We start from the raw sequence: 12,395 nt of genomic DNA on the forward strand, positions 1-12,395 counted from the left end.
TATTTTGTTACACAAGTTTCACTTCAAACACACACACACACACACACACACACGAACACATGCACGCATTCACTCGCATCGTCAGGTTTCTGGAGCAGAAATTGACAATAGAAGGATAACCCATATATTAAGGTGACAATCATAACCAGATAAGAAAACAACCAAGTTTCTTCTGTGCAGTACTTCAAAGAAAATTTCTAGTTGTTTCTCATAATAGCAGTTAACTTTGAGGAGGTTCCTTGATATATAAATAAGAAAGAAGAGAAAAAAGCCACAGTAGCTTCAGTAAAGGAACATACCAGACAAGTCACTGCCAGAGCTACATGCAGGCACAGTGAATTCAACTACAGTTGACCCTCGAACAATACAGGTTTTCAACTGTGCAGGACCACTCATCTGTGGATGTTTTTCAATAAATATGTTAGAAAATTTTTTGGAGATTTGTGATAAATTAAAAAAACACAGATGAACCATATAGCCTAGAAACATTGAAAAGTTAAGAAAATGTCATGAATGCATAAACTATATGTAGATACTAGTATATTTTATCATTTACTAACATAAAATACATACAACTCTATTATAAAAAGTTAAAATTCATCAAAACTGACACAAACTCTTACAGACTGTACATGGCACCATTTGTAGTTTAGAGAAATGTAAAAAAAGTAAAGATGTAGTATTAAATCCTAACTGCATAAAATTAACTATAGTACATACTGTACTACTATAATAATTTTGTAGCTACCTCTGGTTGCTACTGCAATGAGCACAATGATATTCACTTAAAATGCTGAGGATAATCACCTCCATGTGAGCAGCTGTCTCTCCAGTAAATTGAGTATATAGTAAAAGGTGATCTCTCACAGTTCTCTCATATTTTCCATGGGGTTTAGTGTAATACTGTAAACCTTAAATAACACCATGGGGCCCATATGAAGTGCTACTAGTAATGCTGGAAGTGCTCCTAAGAAGCAGAGAAAAGTCCCAAAATTACAAGAAAAAGTTAAATTGCTTGATATGTACTGTAGGTTGAGGTCTGCAGCTGCAGTTGCCTGCCATTTCAAAATAAATGAATCCAACATAAGAACCACTGTAAAAAATGATAAAGAAATTCGTGAAGCCGTCACTGCAGCTATGCCTGCAGGTGTCAAAACCTTGCACTTTCTGTGAAATACCTTATCTCATATTGGAAAATGCATAAGGTAAGAAAGGCAAACTTATAGACTCTAATATGATTGGAAAAAACCAAAGTTTTACAACAACTTAAAGCCAAAGAAAGATGAAGAATCTAGAGCTGGGGAACTTTATTCCAGCAAAGAATGCTTTGATAATTAGAAAGAGGTTTGGCTTAAAAGATGCCAAGATAGCAGGAGAAGTAGTTTCTGTGACCAAGAGGCAACAGACCAATCCCCAAATGCCATTAAGAAAATCATTGACAAGAAAAACTTTCTGCTTGAACAGGTTTTTAATGCAGATAGAAGTGTTCTATTCTGGGGAAAAAAAATCCCAATAAAGACATTTATTAGTAGGGAGAAGTGAGTACCAGGATCTAAGGCAAAAAACTCTACTGTTTCGAGCAAATACAGTTGGGTTTATGATCAGGGCTGCTCTTAGCTATAAAGATGCTAACTCTTAAGCCCTGAAAAAAAAAAAAAAAAAAACAAAAAAAAAAAACCAGCTGCCAATTTGGGGTTGTACAATAAGAAGGCATGGACAATGACAACCCATCTTCTAGATTGGTTCCATTGATGCTTGGTCCCTGAAGTCAGGAAGCACCTTTGCCAGTAAGGGATTGTCTTTTAAAGTAAACTTCTTCTGACATTGGACAATGCCCCTGGCTACCTAGAAACCCATTAGTTTAACAATGGAGTGTGAAACTGATCTACTTATTACCCAAACACAACATTTCTAATTCACCCTCTAGATTAAAGTTATAATGATCTTTAAGCTACATTACACACAGTACTCTACGAAAAGGACTGTCAGTGCTATGGAAGAAAACCCCAATAGAGAGAACATCATGAAAGTCTGGAAGGATTACACCACTGAAGATGCCATTGTTGTTACAGAAAAAGCCATGGAAGCCATCAAGTCTGAAATAATAAATTCCTGCTTGAGAGAACTGTGTCCAGATGTTGTGTATGACTTCATAAGATTTATGACAGAGTCAATCAAGGAAATCAAGAAAGACTGTGGATATGGCAAAAAAGGTGGAGCATCAAGATATGAGTTTCAGAGAAATTCAAGAGCTAATAGACACCACACTAGAGGGATTAACAGAATATGACTTGATGAAGGTGAGTACTCCCAAACCAGTGACAGAAAATGAGGAAAACGACGTAGAAGCAGTGCCAAAAACCAAACAGAGATTACGCAATTAAGCATAAGGGTCCCAATTATTCAAGGCTGCTTTTGACTTCTTTTAGGACATGGATCCTTCTATGATACGGGCACTGGAACTAACGCACGCAAACAGTGGAAGAAGGACTGGTACTATATAAAAATATTTTTAGAGAAATGGAAAAACAAAAGAATCATACAGAAAATACAATGTATTCCCATGGTTACACCTAGTATGCCTCCCTCTCTTGCCTCCCCCCTTCCACTTCCTCCACCTCTTCTGCCTCTGTCACCCCTAAGACTTCAAGATCAATCCCTTCTCTTCCTGGTCCTCTTCAACCCAGTCAAAATGAAGACAACAAGTATGAAGACCTTTATAAAGATTCACTTCCACTTAATGAACAGTAAATACATTTTTTCTTCCTTATGGTTTTCTTAATTACATTTTCTTTTCTCTAGCTTGCTTTATTTTAAGAATACAGTATATAATATATATAACATACAAAATATAAGTTAATTGACTGTTACTGGTAAGGCTTCTGGTCAACAGTAGGTTGTTAGTTGTTAGGTTTTGGGGGCGTCAAAAGTTACATGGAGGTTTTTGAAGGAGGTTGGTGCCCCCAATGCCCGGGTTGTTCAAGAATTAAATGTACATTCCTGAAAGAAGGGATAAAGTAAGAGTAGTGACTCTGAATTAAGACAATAAGGGACAGGCACTACTGGCAGGAATGTTTTCTTCTAAAGTGTTAAGAGTGATTCATCTCAATCCTACAGCCAAAGGTAACATTTTCCAAACAAGCTAACTCATCAAAACCCAAAAGATGAGAGCCACTTGATCATGATAAAATACTTCAAGTTAGAAGGGCTATTCTAATATAATCAAAACTAATATTTGATTGTTGAGCAAAACATGGGTGTGGCTGGTTGATAGCCTATGAAGAAACTAAAGATCCTCTCTCCTTGATATTTATTTAAATATTTAAGTCTCTCCTGGGAAACTAACAAACTTTACATATTTATTAAATGCCAGACAACATAATATTTTTTCCACTTCTCTAAATTTCGTTCTTATATCCCTGTCAAATAATTCTTTTCCTTCTCATCTTTACAGATGATGAAAGCAAGTAACTGACTTTCCCAAGCTCATATACTAAGTTGGGGAGCTGGGAAATAAAGTATACCTAAGTCCAAAACCTATATTCTTTTTACTAAGTCACACCTAACCACACAAAAGGGGTGGGAGAACACCAGTGTGAGGGCTCAATTCAGATTTGGCTCACTTTTACTTAGCCTTGGGTACAAGTGCCCAGAGAGGGCCCCATTTATCCAATATGTGTTTTGTTTTGGATAAGTTGAGATGTCTGCTGTGTAAACTATGAATGGGCCTGAAGTTCAGAGGGGGGGGGTCTGCGCTACATATATAAAATTAGGAATTGACAGCAATAAAAAGAAACTGTTGTTATGGCCTAGATTTGGCTTGGTCCACATAAAATGAATAATTTTCAATATACATAAGATGTGTTTGTTTTTAGCTATCCCCAACATCGGCTTACTCATTGATTTCTCTCTTCCAGCAGCAGTTTTGAATTGCAAAATATATTAAAAACAACCATAGTACAATCTGGCTGTGTTCAGGTCACTCCATCTGGGGCATGAAAAATATATTCAAGTGTGAATATAACACTTATATTGAAGAGATGTTTAGGAAAAGGACAAAACAGGACAGTGCCACAAAATCAGAAAAGTTCAGAGATTTGGTAGATAATAAATATTACAGGAAGAAATGTGGGAGTCTACCTAAGGAGAATTATTAGCAATAAGCTGGACAAGTATCATCTACACTGTAGAGGCCTTGGATCCAAGTCTAAGAAATCTGAAGTTAGATATTAGAGATTCTCTGAAAGTTACACAGTAAGAGTTACCTGACCTGCTTAGAGACAGATCTTCAGACTGCACGGATGACTGGTAAGAAAGGGGAGATGGTTTGAGAGATGCAAATGAAAGAGATCAGCTGGAATGCGATTGTACTAGTACAGATCTAATGATAATAAGGGATTTACTTAAAAATTGTAATGCAAATACAGTTGATACATTGAGCTGGGGTGAGGACAATATGAACAGACCATGACCATGCCAAAATATAGAAATAAGGAAGAAAGACATGAGGACAATATGAACAGACCTTGACCATGCCAAAATATAAAAAGAAGGAAGAAAGAGCTTTCAGAAATTGCATGGCTTCTGACTCTATTATTCCATTAAAGTAGCTCTTGTTACGGTTCCCAATGTCTTCATGTATAGTCGTATGCTACACAACAACATTTTGGTCTAGGATAGACCACATATATGACGGTCATCCCAGAAGATTATAACAGAACTGAAACATTCCTATTGCCTAGCGCCATCCTAGTGCAATGCATTACACATTTGTTTGTGGTGATGCTGGTGTAAACGCATGTATTGTGCTGCCACTCATATAAAAGCATAGCACAAACATCAATATACAGTACATAATAGTTGATAAACTTCTGTATTACTGGTTTATGTATTTACTATACTCTACATTTTACTGTTATTTTAGAATGTAGTCCTGCTGCTGCTCTTTTGTCTGAGCCTCTTGTGGCTGATAGGGGACAGTAGCTACCAGCTAAGTTGAGGGAGAAACTCAAAGAGTTTCATTCAAAACAACAGGGTACAACGTGATGTTTTGATCTACGTATATACACTGTAGAAACAGCCAATCAAGCTAATTAACAAATCTATCACCTTACCAACTTAATTTTTTATGGTGAGAATTTTAAAAATCTATATTTTTAGCAATTTTGAAATGCACAATACATTATTAACTGTGGTCACCATGGAGTGCAATAGATCACTACAACTTAGTCCTCTAGTCTAAATGAACCTTCGTACCCTTTCAACATCTCACCTTTCCTCATTCCTCATCTGACCCAAGCCTCTGGTAACCACCTTTCTAGTCCGTTTCTATGAGACTGACTTATTTAAATTCCACATATAAGTGAGATCACACAGTATGTCTTTCTCTGCTTGGCTTATTTTACTTAGCATAATATCCTTCAGTTCCATCCATGTTGTTGCAAATGACAGAATTTCCTCCTTTTTTAAAAGCTATATAGTATTCCATTGTGTAGATATAGCACATTTTTTAAATCCATTCCCCTGATGGACATTAATCATCAGGGAAATTAAAATTAAAATCAGAATGATCTAACACCTTATATCTGTTAGAACAGCTATTATCAAAAAGATGAATGATAGTAAGTGTTGGCAAGGATATGGAGAAAAGGAAACTCTTGTAAACTGTTGGTGGGAAAGTAAATCAGTACAGCCATTTTGTAAAACAGTATGGAGGTTCCTCAAAAAACTAAAAACAGAATTACCCTATGATTCAGCTACTCCACTTCTCGGTATATACCCAAAGGAATTTAAATCGGTGTTGTCAGAGATAGCTGCACTTCCATTTTCATTTCAGCATTATTCCCAACAATATGGAAACAACCTAAGTGCCCTATGGATTTTGAACTTCACAGCCCTCATAACTGTGTGAGCCAATTCCTTAAAACATATCTATCTCTATATATCCTATTGGTTCTATTTCTCTAGTACACCTGGCTCATTTAGACTCTTAAGACACTGAGAGTGGTTTTAGAGGAATAAAATCAAGAATAAGTTTTCTAAATTGGTTCTGGAGTTTTTGGAATCAGTTCTCTAAATTTTAAAGACATTAATAACTATTTAAAGAAGTAAAGAAAGCACTGATAGTCCATGGCATGATGGAGCAGTAGAGATAGGCAAATATCACCAGTGGATACTCCTAATTAAATACTTATTAACGGGCAAGGTTCTGGTGATCACGCATTTGCTACAACATTTTGGTCAAACTAACAAGTGTAATGAAATTGGCTGGTTGCTCCTAATTAGAAAACACAAAGCAGGGAAAGAAAAGAATGTGTTTAGGAATTCAAATTACCCAGCTCAACTGCCACAAAAATGACCTCAAAGTTTCTATGTCCTTAAGGTTGTCTGGAGTTAATTTAATAAATAAATAAGAGTTTCTATGTCCTGAAAACTATACTTATCTACTATAGCTGCAGAGCTGAGATTGCTGAAAACCAAACCCACAGTGAGTCTCACCAAGGCCAACCTTGCTACAGCCACTTCTAAGTGCCCAATCTGCCATCAGCAGAAACTAATACTGAGTCACCATTCCCAGGAGGTGATCAGCCAGCTACCTAGTGGCAAGTTCACTACATCTGGACCACTTCTATCATGAAAGTGGCACTATGGATACAAATTTTTATCTTCCCTGCATACAATGCTTCACATATGCAATACAAAACACATTGTATATACAAGTCCATTTATGTAAAATGTCCAGAAAAAGCAAATTATATAGACAAAAAGTAGATTAATGGTTGCCTGGGACTGGGAGTGAGACCAAGGATTAACTATAAACAGATATGAAGGACATTACTGGGGTGAAGAAAAAGTTCTACAAGTGGATTATGATGATAGGTGTGGAACTCATAAAATTTATCAAGATCAATGAACTGTACATTTGAAATGGATAAATTTTATGGCATGTAAATTACACTCCAATGATGTATTTAAAAAATATGCACCACAACATTACCCATAAAGGCCAATAACTAAAAACCACCCAAATGCCATCAACAATAGAACGGAATTGTGGTATATTCTCACAATAGAATACTACATAGCAACAAAAATAAACAATCTACAGTAAGCACATCTTTGTCACAAAATGGTGAGTGAAAGCCTGACACAAAAGTGTATATACTGTATTATTCCACTTATGCAAAATTCAAAAACTGGCAAAACAAATTTGTTATTTAAAGTCAAAATGATGGTTGCATGTGGGGGTAGTTGACTTGAAGGGACACAAGGGAGTCTCTGGAATGCTAATCACATTCTACTTCTTAAGCTGGGTGATGGTATATGACCGGGCTCACCTTATGAATATTTACCAGGCTGCCCACTTACAATATGCATACTTTTGCATAAATATGGTATATTTTAACAGAGTTTCCTTAAAAATCACATGTAATCTCAGGGGGGAAAAAACCAGAAATACCTAATGTCTTTAAGGTAATGGTTAAATAATACATGGGTAGTAGCCATGGTTGTATAGCCCCCATAAATAGTTGTTAGAGATAAACAACTATCTATCTCTTCCTCTTTCTTAAAGAATCGATCCCACTCTTAAAAATCATGGTGGGAATCTTGATTAGTCTATGCTAATCGTTTTCAAAGAATAGTTTATAAACTCCTAGGGATCCCTAAGACCTTTTAAAGAAATTTTTAGATCAAAACTGTACCAAAAAAAAAAAAACTTGTTAGAATAGTACTTATGAATCAATATGCAGAGAAAAGACGTCTTAATATTGAGTTTTCAAATCTATGAATGAGGTACATTGTTCCATTTACTCAGGTCTTTAATTTCACTCAGCAATGGTTTTGCACTTTTTAGTATATAGGTCTTCCAAATCTTTTATCCAATTTATCCCCAAGTATCTCATATTTTTATGTTATTGTAAATACTATTATAAATCATATTTTTTAATTTTAACTTTTTATTTGTTGCTAATAAACAGAAATACAATTGATTTTTCTATGTTGATCTTATATCCTGTAGAGCGGTTTCAAGATGTCTTGCAGCTACTGCTTTCAGCATTTTGGAACACTGCCCTGAAACCAATATGGTATGAAAGTCTGAATTGAAAGATTAATGAGGGAATAACACAATCAACAAATCATAAATTGTTGTGTTTTAAGCTCTGAAGTTCTTAGATGGTTTTGTTATAAAGCTAAAGGGGTTTTTGCTTGGATGTAGTTTAGGTTAATCTGGCTAGTTTTAATTCAGAGGAACTTGTTTCTTCTTGGACTTACAGGTTTGAGGGCATTAAATTAGAGTTAATTTAATTCCTTTTTGTCAGAGATTCTTGTCCACTCAAGATAATTGCAGTGTGAGGGTAAGTTACACTCTGAGGGAGAGATGGGTCTCTCTTAGGGGTTTCAGACTCTACTACTTGAATATGGGTTTCTCCACTCAAGACCTTAGGTTTCCACTGTTTCAGTTTTCTTCTACCAGGGCATTCTGCTGTAATTCTCAAGTGGTTTGCGCAGGAAAAGGAATTTCAATATAAAATCTATAACATCTACAGATAGATATAACCATAGATATAACCATCTATAACAGAATAATCTTGTATTAATAACTATGTCAGAGATGGTACTTTTAAAATTTGAGTTATAATGGGTAAATTGTTATTTCTTTACTATTTAAGGGACAGAAAGACTCATTTACCTGATTGATAAAACATTCCATAACTGAAATAAGCTGAAAATCAAGGTTTTTTAAGCCTATGTAATAATCCACATATATTATATATGAGATTGTCTGTACTTCTAGGAAATTATAGCACAGAGGAAGAACCATAGTAAGTCTGGATGTTTAAACTAACAAAATGGATTAAAGGATCTGGGCCATTCCCAATATGGAACAAGATGTCTGAGTAAATCATTCTCATACTGAGAGATATACTACAGTTCCTGCTACCTTAAGATAAAGGCCTAGGAAGCAAGGACAGATAAAAATGTCTATCTAATGTATTATCAGCCCTTTGAGGCTTAAGTATTACTATAACAGAGTAAAAAACTTAAATGTCTGAAATCTGACTGGAGTACTCTGTGTATTTCTAGTATTAGCTGCAGTGTTTTCTATAAATAATTAGCCAAAAGTCCATTTTGAAATATTAGCCAATCTCGGTAGTATTAAGAGAAGTAAGGAAAAGAAATTGTTAGATTTTTTTTTTAAACTTACATTTAAATTTAGAAAAGTATTACTTAATTTGTAAAAGAGAATGTTTCAGCTAAAACTCAAAGCATATCTGAGGGTTAAGACTGGGCTTATATATGCCCTTTCTCACCTAGAGATTTTCCTTCCAGAGCACTTTTCTATTTAAAACCATAGCATTTTATTTTAACTAGGAAAACCAGGTCATTAGCAAGGAGACTCAAAATCTTTCAAAAAAGGATTCTGAAGACAATGTCCTGAGTATCTTTTCACATTTTCCTTTGGACAGAAATGCAAGTGGTAAAAACTGCAAAGTCAGATTTTTCTCACTGCAGTGAAAAAAAAGAACAAAAATGTCTCTTCTATATATTCAGGAATAATACAAACATTTAAAGGTACTGGAAATGAGATCCATTTATAAAGGAAGACAGAAGAGTCAATGTTATGTTGAGGCTGCAATTTGACAAGAGTTGAAGATAAATGGGATACAAGAGACTAATGTGAGAGGATAAAGACATAATCAAAGATATTCCAACATAGGAAAAAATGAAATGCTGTGTTGAAATTAAAACTATGAAAACTGCTAAAAAAATTAATTTTAAGTTTTTTAAAATGGAGCATATAGGCATAATCTATAAATCAGACTAAAAGACAAAATTGAGGATGTGATACAGGGTGGAGGGAAAAAAAAATCAAAACAAGCTAATATTTCAGTAATAATTCCAGATACTATGCTGACTACAATGAACTAGCTAAGGCAAATAGTTAACAATTAAGCTCTAAACAATCTAAGTAAATTCCCAAATCTGTTAAGAACTCATTTGCTAACTCTAAGTAATCTTCGTTAAACATCACCACCCCATTAGAAGAGTAAACTGAAAACAGTAAAATGATTTTGAATAAAAACAGACATAAAGTTTAACACAATCAAATTTTCAAGCATCTATTACTTCAAAGTATGTTTTCCATTAACTCTAGTTTTATGAGATGTTCTTTAAAAGGGGGTCTTATAGTCAAATAAGTTGGGTAATTGCTGCAAAAATTTTGGCACTTACACTGCTTCATAATTAGTCAAAATGAATGTTTCTGAGAAGTCTTGCAATAAATAATCTATTTAATATTAATGACTCAGGCACTGCCCACATTTACTTGAGTCAGTAGTATATTTATTATCATTCCACAAAACACTAGAAACATATTAATAGTTCAGTAAACATCAAGGTCAGTCTCCCTTTTTATGATGTTCTATCTTGATGGGCAGTTTTAACTATTTTTTTACTTTATTACCAATTCTTTTACTTTATTACCATGAGTATAATACTAACTCAAAATAGAGAAAGAGAATGAAAACATAAAGCCAAGTTAAAAAGATCTAGTCCCCATTCCTCAAGATTTCTGCTAACACTCTTAGAAGCTCCACAATGATGAAGATAATCCTCTGGCAGTGGTGAACTAAGCTTTTAAGTTTTAATCTTTTTCATTTTTGCTTCTCCTATGCAGAATGCTCCTCATCCAGATTTCTACCTGCACATTTAGGTCTGAGCTCAAATACTATCTCTTCCAAGAGGTCTTCCCTTACCATCTTACCTAAACTTAGCTTCCCCAACTCCAACTTCATCAAACATTTATTAATACTGTTTGGATTTCTTCTTTTCACTTATTTTATTACTAGTACAACCTAGTACCCAGAATGGTGCCAGATACATAGTAGATGCTCAATAATTACTTGTTGAATTAACAAACCATATTTTAACAAATAGCTTTCCATTATATATACCTATTAGAATTTAATAAATGTAGCAGAAACAGAAACTAATACTAATGTTTATTATTATTTCAGTCTGAAAATTGAATATAGCACTTTGTAACTTAATAATTTAAAAATCATGCAAAGTCACTTTCTTTGTGTGTGCAATATTGTTTATTTGTTGAAACATGTCAAAGGTTCTTATCTTCAACCCAAGGAAAGTATATAATTTCTAGATGTTTAGAGTAAATAAGATTAAAAACAATCCTGATGACTTTTTTTTCAATATTAATAAAACATAGAGCTAGTCACACATCTAGAAAATAAAATCTGCTCAAAGTTTTAAAAAGCCTTAGCTACTGAAATGGGTATGAGTTACTTCAGTTAAACTTCAGTAGACTGAACATGAGGACTACTACACAGTAACTTTCCGAAAAGTTAAAAAACAAGAGAAATGAGGTGAATTCTAAATATTAAATAGTAGTAAAAAAAAGTGACTGTTCAACCTTCATTTCCTTATTTACTAATCTCATTTTATGAATGTATATTTCAGTTCTTACGGACCTATATGCTATTCATAGAGTTGAACAGCTACTCTAATAGGTAAACTAGAGATAAGGATGGGAGTTTGAGAATGTCTAGATCCAGAGCATTTAACTAGTGGATTAAAGTGGGATTGATTTTGAGACTGAATGACCAAGAATGCACTTTTAATCTCTCCACAGCTGCACCACCACACAACAGGCCAATTTCTGATTTAAGACATTTATACAAAGATCATTAAACTTATCTCCAACAGGGGTTCAAAATTTCCATCACATTCTCCAACTTCTCCTCAAAGCAACCCAGAACAATTTCTTTAAGCACATAAGGTAATTTTAGCTTTGCTTAAGGCAGATTGTTTTTTGTTTTAATCAAAACTACTCTGGCCTTGATGTCATCTGTCTCTACATTTTCCTCACATCATAAAATCTCCAAAATAATCTCTGAATAAGGACCACGAGACCTTCCATTCTTGGCAGACATAAGCTATTTTCTAAGTAACAATAATAGCAACAAAATACTCACTAGATAAAATAATCATGCAAAGCTTTCTACATAAAAAAAAAGTTGGCTGGTATAAAATACTTCTGCTTGGTATACTATGAAATATTAGCCTCAAACTCCAAAATTCAGATAAACAAGAAACCTCAGCACTGACACCCAATTATTTACAAAGCAGCCACCAACAATTCAAGTTAATGGTTCCAAATTACACTGCTATTGTTCTAAATGGCATAAAATCCAGGTTGTAAACTTGCCTTATATATTCTCAAAGCATTCTCTTTATGAAAACAAAAAATCTTATGATTTTATGTATATATTTACATATATAAATGCATATATATATATATGTATTTTTTTTCTATTTTAGAAACAGTAGCAGGCTAAAAGTAGACCTTAAAAACTAATTGGTCAACTCTCAGG

General features: G+C 34.2%; 1 protein-coding gene across 2 annotated transcripts in view; it reads right to left on the bottom strand.

Moving 5' to 3' along the window:
* ZFP91 (ZFP91 zinc finger protein, atypical E3 ubiquitin ligase) overlaps positions 1 to 12,395 on the bottom strand; it is a 40,467-nt gene that overhangs the window by 21,433 nt on the left and 6,639 nt on the right. The window lies entirely within an intron of this gene.

Source organism: Microcebus murinus, chromosome 4 (assembly GCF_040939455.1).
Source record: "Microcebus murinus isolate Inina chromosome 4, M.murinus_Inina_mat1.0, whole genome shotgun sequence".
NCBI classification, from domain to species: Eukaryota; Metazoa; Chordata; class Mammalia; order Primates; family Cheirogaleidae; genus Microcebus; species Microcebus murinus.